This window comes from Lepidochelys kempii, chromosome 3 (genome assembly GCF_965140285.1).
Source record: "Lepidochelys kempii isolate rLepKem1 chromosome 3, rLepKem1.hap1, whole genome shotgun sequence".
NCBI classification, from domain to species: domain Eukaryota; kingdom Metazoa; phylum Chordata; order Testudines; family Cheloniidae; genus Lepidochelys; species Lepidochelys kempii.
This window is the reverse complement of record NC_136382.1, coordinates 18,936,964-18,944,129: the sequence shown is the minus strand read 5'-3', so window position 1 is coordinate 18,944,129 and position 7,166 is coordinate 18,936,964.

The window sequence follows — 7,166 nt, the reverse complement described above, 5'->3', positions numbered from 1 at the left end:
TCCAAGATTTATGTGAAAGAGAGGGAAAAAATGGGGCAATTAAAATACTGTTTAAAAAACAAAAACAGTGGAATTCATTTCACATGTTCAGGCTCAGTCCCAGCACACATTTTGTCTTTGGTAAATAATAATAATCTCTCTCACATTGAGTCAATGGGAATTTTGACATTGGCTCTAACCTTCCACTCATCCCTCAATACCTATAATTTAACAAAGTTCTGGTTCACACAATAACGATCATAAATTTGTGTTTTCATTATTTAAATTACCTACATTGTGTGGTTTACAGCTTCTTCATCTCAAATCAGTTTTGAATCACAACGTAAATAAAAATATGCAGCAGTTGGGGTGAGAAGAGCCATGCTGACCTGTAGGGAAGAAAAAAGGTTAGGGAAAGGAGAAGTTATAGATGAGATCCCGGGGGAGGGGCAGGAGAGAGGTAATCGAGGAAGGAATAGAGGGGAAGAAAAGAATAAAAAGGTTATTTAACATTTTTTTACAGTACCACACTGCAGATACCTAGTCCAGTGTTGTGATTTATACATATTTTTTCTTCACTTTTGTTGTAAATTTGAATGTTTAAAATTTCAGCACAATAATAACTTGAGAATGATTCCTGTTAACATCATCATCATTATATTCTTTGAGCTTATTAGCCAGGATATGGTTATTACCTCATAAATTAGGTGCATTTTCAAGTTACCATTATAGTCTACCCTGTGTCATGGTTCAGGCTCCCAGCCTCCCTGTGACAGGCTCCACTAAAGAGAATGAACCAACCCAGATCCACCTGTGGATGGTTAATTGGATAAGTAGCTGGGTGGTAGTTAATTAGTTAAGGAACACTTTTAAAGGGTTATGAGGGCTCAGGCAGGAGCCCAGAACAGAGAGGGGAAGCTCTTGGGGAGAGAACTCCTTGGGGAAGCTGGGTAGGAAGCTATTTCCAGTCATGTCTCTTGGGGAGAGGAACTGTGCACAGTACACAAAGAGAGAACGCACCAGAGGAGAGAGACTGTAAAGCTCTCTGGGCAGGAAGGCTTGGGAGATACCCTGAATTAACAGGGGAGAGACTGCAAAGCTGCAGGCAGTGGAGAAGCCTGAGGACTTACAGCAGAAGAAGGCTTGTTTACATACCATACCATATACTACCCCTCTTCCCTGAAGGCTGCATACAAACTGCATTGAACTTGGGAAACCGAGGCAGAAATTTAACTGCGGTTCCACACTGGGGTTCCCAGGGTGAGTGCCTGCCATTACATCTGAAGGGAGAGTTTACAGGGGCACTGTCAGGTAGTTTAGGCCCCAAATAAAGGCTGTTTGGAAAAAATGTTAAAACTTAATGTCAGTAGGCTTGTTTTTATTTGTTTAAATTATTAATTCAGTGAAAATAATTTTGGGCATGAAGCTGGGCTGGAAGTGCCACATAGGGAACATAACAGTGATGGACACATTAGATATACTGTTATCCCATGTTGACTCCGGTGACTAGTCAAAGTTTGGGTCCCTGGGCATGTCCCAGTTGGGTGTAGAAATTGCTGATGGAGTCTGGTGTTTTCTTTGATGCAATCTTGCTTACTTACAAGGAACATACAAAGTCCTCTTCCAAACACAGGAGGGACCAAAACCAAAAGGAACAGTTTCTTAGTTTACAGGCTGATGTTTCATTCAGCCATCACCTCCAACCTCAATCGCTCTCTAGAGTTCTCAAGGGTCTCACCATACTTACAGGCTGCTTGCTTGGCTTTCTTGCTGAGGCCCTAAGTCTCTCTCGTTCTGCTGTCCCTCGCAGTCATGCGAACGCTTGCCCAAAAGATACTCAACAAAACCCCTCCACTTCAGCCAAAACTACCTGGTGGGTTCACATTTTTCACAACCCCTTTTTTCTTAGCTGTGGGGCTTGTGATTCTCGTCACAGTTATGTTAATTGAAGGGTGTGCTCACATCCAGTCTCAAAGAGGTTGTTGTAATCACCAGTACCTCACAGCACAACAATACTTGTATGTAATTTAAGAACACCTGCTGATGATTGGTTAGCAGCCAAGATTTGAACCCTCATGTTTCAGAGAGAAGATCATAGAATTCTAAGAGGGTTCTTTTATGTTTCAGATCAACTGAACAAAGAGGTACAAGCCACTTTCCCAAAACTCAGAAATATATGAAACAAAGAGTGAACAGGTTTCAGAGGGATAGCTGTGTTCGTCTGTATCAGCAAAAACAAGGAGGAATCCTTGTGGCACCTTAGAGACTAACAAATTTATTTGGGCATCAACTTTCGTGGGCTAAAACCCACTTCATCAGATGCATGGAGTGAAAAATACGGTAGGCAGGTATATATATTACAGCACACGAAAAGATGGGAGTTGCCTTACCAAGTGTGGGGTCAATGATTGAATTGGCCCCGTTAGCACTGACCCCCAACTTGGTAAGGCAACTCCCATCTTTTCATGTGCTGTAACATATATATACCTGCCTACCATACTTTTCACTCCATGCATCTGATGAAGTGGGTTTTAGCCCACGAAAGCTGATACCCAAATAAATGTGTTAGTCTCTAAAGAGCGAACAGTTTGTAACAAAAGGATTTTCCTGTTGTGAAAAGTAATCATTACAGAAGACTAAAATTGAATTATATGGCTAGTGCCTTTTATCATGTCCAACTTTTCATTTCTTTTCTTCTGAAAGTTAACAAAATTATCACAAATATCTCCATAAGATGTTACATTCTCTTAGTATGTTGCCTTCTTACAAACCATTAATGTTTTTCCTGTTTGTAAATGTTTAAGTCTTAGTTTGATTTAAAGGAAATGATTGGGGTCTCTAACGTGAAATTCTGGTTTGCCTTTTTTCTGGAGCTATGAATCAGTTTTGTGTCTAGTATTACACTGAGATATATTCCTTTCTTGGCTGCATTCACTCTCGTCTGTTAAGATAGCATGGTGTCTGCTGACAAGTTGGATGGCTCCTTGCCAAAGGACATAGGTTGTCAGGCACGGATGGTTTTCGGTGGCAAGTTTTCATAACATTGCAAATGTCATCTCCTCTGCAGGAAGTCTTTCTGTGCCAATACTGAAGTATTGGCAGCACATGCCACCAAACATTTGATCACACCTGGCTGCTGATACGTATGTGTCAAATAATAGTGGAGACATAAAGTTCAAGGACAATTTTGGCTGCCTGCAAAAAGAGGTTGTATTGCAGTAAGCGCATCCAAATGTCAGTAATTGCAAGATACTGGCAATTCTCTACTAGATGAGAGCACCAGGGGGAAAAGTAAATCTCAGCAAAGTGAATCTGAGACGTTGTGGAATGACCTCAGGTTGGTAAAAAATCAAAGGCACAAAATCGCTAACCCACAACCGTGTGTGTGTGTGGGTGCAGTGCTCTTTTGTGTGAGGTAATGGAAAAGCAGCTCATATGTTCAACTTGAGTAACATCTGTTATGGTCTACCTACACTAGAGGACTGCACTATGTGAATGCTACATTTTAGGTTTACTAAGGGTTACCCAGCCCCTCCTCCCTGCAAATAGAGAAGGTGAGGGGGAGGCCTATTTGTGTGATGTTCTGTCTTTGGGGTTGAATAAACTAGATCCTGCTGTTCAAGATATAAGCTTTATTGGATTTATTAAAACCCTCATTCAGGGGAAACTGAGGCAGGGATGCAAAGGTGGCACTGCTCTGAGCTGCCAGGGGGCACTCTAGGGATGAGGGCTCCCATTACAGCCAGACTCCAATCTTTTTTTGTTAGCCACTATCACTGGTCATGTCTTTGCTCTGTACAGTAGCATGCTCAGTACAATTCCATGGTATAATCTGACCTTTAGTTTGATGTGGAGACTTCTGTTTGACCAGACGTTGTTAATCCTTTCAAAAATGGTGTTTGCTTTTCCTAATCTCTTATGAAATCTTTATCTTAGCCACCTTCAAATGTCATCACACTTCCTGGTTACAGAACTCTTCTACCCCTTCGATTTATTTTCCATTCACATACACCTTTGCATCTGTTGTCCAAGTTCCTATCTTCATAATTTTGGTTTTATCTGCATTTACTTTCAATCCAATTTTGGCTGCTTGCTCTTCTCTCTCTGACATGAGGGCAATAATTCTGTTCCCCGTCGTACTTAGTAAAGCAATGTTGTTGGCAAAGCCAACATCATGTAACTCATCTCCACTATCCCATTTTACACCTTTTGTTGCTCATCACACAGTGTATAGCTAATGCAAAAAAGATTGGTGATAATACACACCCTTATAACTTCAGTTATAATATCAAACCACTCACCCAGCCCGGTATCTGATCTTACTACACATCTGCTTCCATCATATCAACTCCTTATTATGTTGATCAGCTTGTCTGGTATTAACTGCTAGCAATATTCCACAGTGTCTCTCTGTGGATACTATCTTGTTCTTTCTTAAAGTTGATTGAGATGGGGCTTTGCCAAACAGTAGCTTTGCTGATGATCTGTTGAAGAGTGAGTATCTGTTCGCAACATGATCTCCAAGCCTATTCTTCTCGTAACATTTCATCCACTGTCTTGTTCATTCTATTCAGCATAACAGTAGCCGGTACTTTGCCCAGGTCTAATAATAGCACAGTACCTCTCCAGTGAGTGCATGGAGTAAGATCACCCTTTTCTGGCAGTGCAACGATGATACTGCTATTCACAAGTACTCCTCCTTGTTTTTACAAAAACTAATTTCCCCTTGCTAAATACTCACACCTTCATGTCAGTTGTTTGAAATGGGCCACCTTGTTTACATTGGCCTCATTAACATTAAAAAAGTGACTTCCACTCCTTTTGGTCAACTGTTGAGAATTGCCTACTTCCAACTTAAATTGAATTGGCTCGTTAGCACTGACCCCACCACACACGCTTGATAAGGCAACTCCCATCTTTTCATATGCTGTGTATTTATACCTCCCTACTGTATGTTCCACTCCCTGCATCTGATGAAGTGGGTTTTAGCCCATGAAAGCTTATGCCCAAATAAATTTGTTGGTCTCTAAAGTGCCACAAGGACTCCTTGTTGTTTTTGCTATTCTAAAAGGTGCAGCATAGAACTTGCAGCCCAGGTGGAATGGGTGCTGCTAAGGTGGCTTTAAAGCATCTTTGTGCCTTCTTGACCCCTGGTTGTTCTGGTGGGTGGAGTGGCCCCTGGTGTAAATTAGGGAGCCTGTCTAAGTTACAGCTGCCTCCCTGGGCTGCCCTGTGGACTGCACTGCTGCCTGGCATTTCCACAGTGTTGCATGCTACGGGCCAGCTGTTGACACACACTTCCTGCTTCCAGCCCCACACCCAACACATCTCCTATACCAGGGCTTATAAAGAGTCCTCAGAAAGCCTCTCAAGGAATTGGCTGCTCTCAAGGAATTGGCTGCTCTCAAGGAATTGGCCCCCAGCTGGATTTGAGATTTTTAGAGCCCTATATGCTGCTTTGGCCCCTTTACCCAGTGTTAAGGGGCAGAGAGTACTTTAGTATAAGAGTACAATGGTACTGGACTTGGAGAGGCCACATTTTAAAAATCTCTAAAAATTACCTAAAATTATTTTTACATACTTTTTTTCCCCTAGCAATGCTGGGATTTTAAGGTCCAAGATCTTGTGACCTACCAGGATTAGCCATATGCTACTGGGAAAGGGGTAGAGAAATTCTTGCCTTTAAATTGATGGTTTAAGGCTTCCATTGCTGGCCCTGATAAGCCATGTGATATTGAACCTTAAACCTTTTGTTAGGGGGCTTATTCCTTCACCCGCTCACTTCCCTGGTCCTTGTCGCATGAACAGAGAGCAACAATACCCAAAGTCCAAAGGTGCAAACAATTCAATGTTTATTGGGGTGAACTTCCAGCAAGCAATGATTCCAATTTCCTTCCTTAGTGTCCCCCTTCCCAGCTCTGACACCACAGAAACTTGCCTGTGTCCCTGTTCCCATTCCCCCCTTTAGCAAAACATGATTCCAATTCCCCCACCCCCATTCCCATTCCCCCCTTTTCTTCCTGATTGACTGCAGACTATATTGTAAAACTTGAGTTCTGCTTAGCTATACCTTAACCAATCATTTTACTGAAATTTAACTAACCAATCCTAACATATTGTAACATATTGTAACATATTTAACCAATTATATCCCACCACCTTAATTAGTTTACACCTAGCAAATTAATTATACAGTAGACAGAAACGATCACAGAATCCGACAGAGATTATACAGACAAACAGTAGGGAAATGGGGACTACAGTGATAGAACAACAAATAAAATGAGAGGTTTCAAGGTTCCTTCCCCACTCTGAACTCTAGGGTACAGATGTGGGGACCTGCATGAAAGACCCCCTAAGCTTATTCTTACCAGCTTAGGTTAAAAACATCCCCAAGGCACAGATTACTTTGTTGCCTGGAGAACCAGCTTAGGTTAAAAACCTGACACACTGCCACCATCAAGCGATTTAAACAAAGAACAGGGAAAGAGACCACTTTGAGACCTCTTCCCCCAATCCCTACAACCCCTTTCCTGGGGAAGGCTTAATAATAATATCCTCACCAATTGCTACAGGTGAACACAGACCCAAACCCTTGGATCGTAAAAACAATGAAAAATCAATCAGGTTCTTAAAAGAAGAATTTTATTTAAAGAAAAGGTAAAAGAATCACCTCTTTAAATGGATGGTAAATACTTTACAGGGTAATCAGATTCAAAACATAGAGAATCCCTCTAGGCAAAACCTTAAGTTACAAAAACAGGACTACACATTCCCTCCAGCACAGCAAATTTCATAAGCCAAAAAACAAAAGAAAATCTAATGCATATTCTAGCTAGATTACTTACTAACTTTACAGGAGTTGGAAGGCTTGCATCCTTGATCTGTTCCCAGCAAAGGTATCACACAGACAGACAAAACCCTTTGTCCCCCCCTCCAGATATGAAAGAATCTTGTCCCCTCATTGGCCATTTTGGGTCAGGTGCCAGCGGGGTTACCTTAGCTTCTTAACCCTTTACAGGTGAAAGGATTTTGCCTCTGGCCAGGAGAGATTTTATAGCACTGTATACAGAAAGATGGTCACCCTTCCCTTTATATTGATGACACCACCCCATCCCAAATCACAGATAGGGTGAAACACTGGCTGTGATTTCTTCCTGGAGCTCTAGGAGAAAACAGAGTTAATA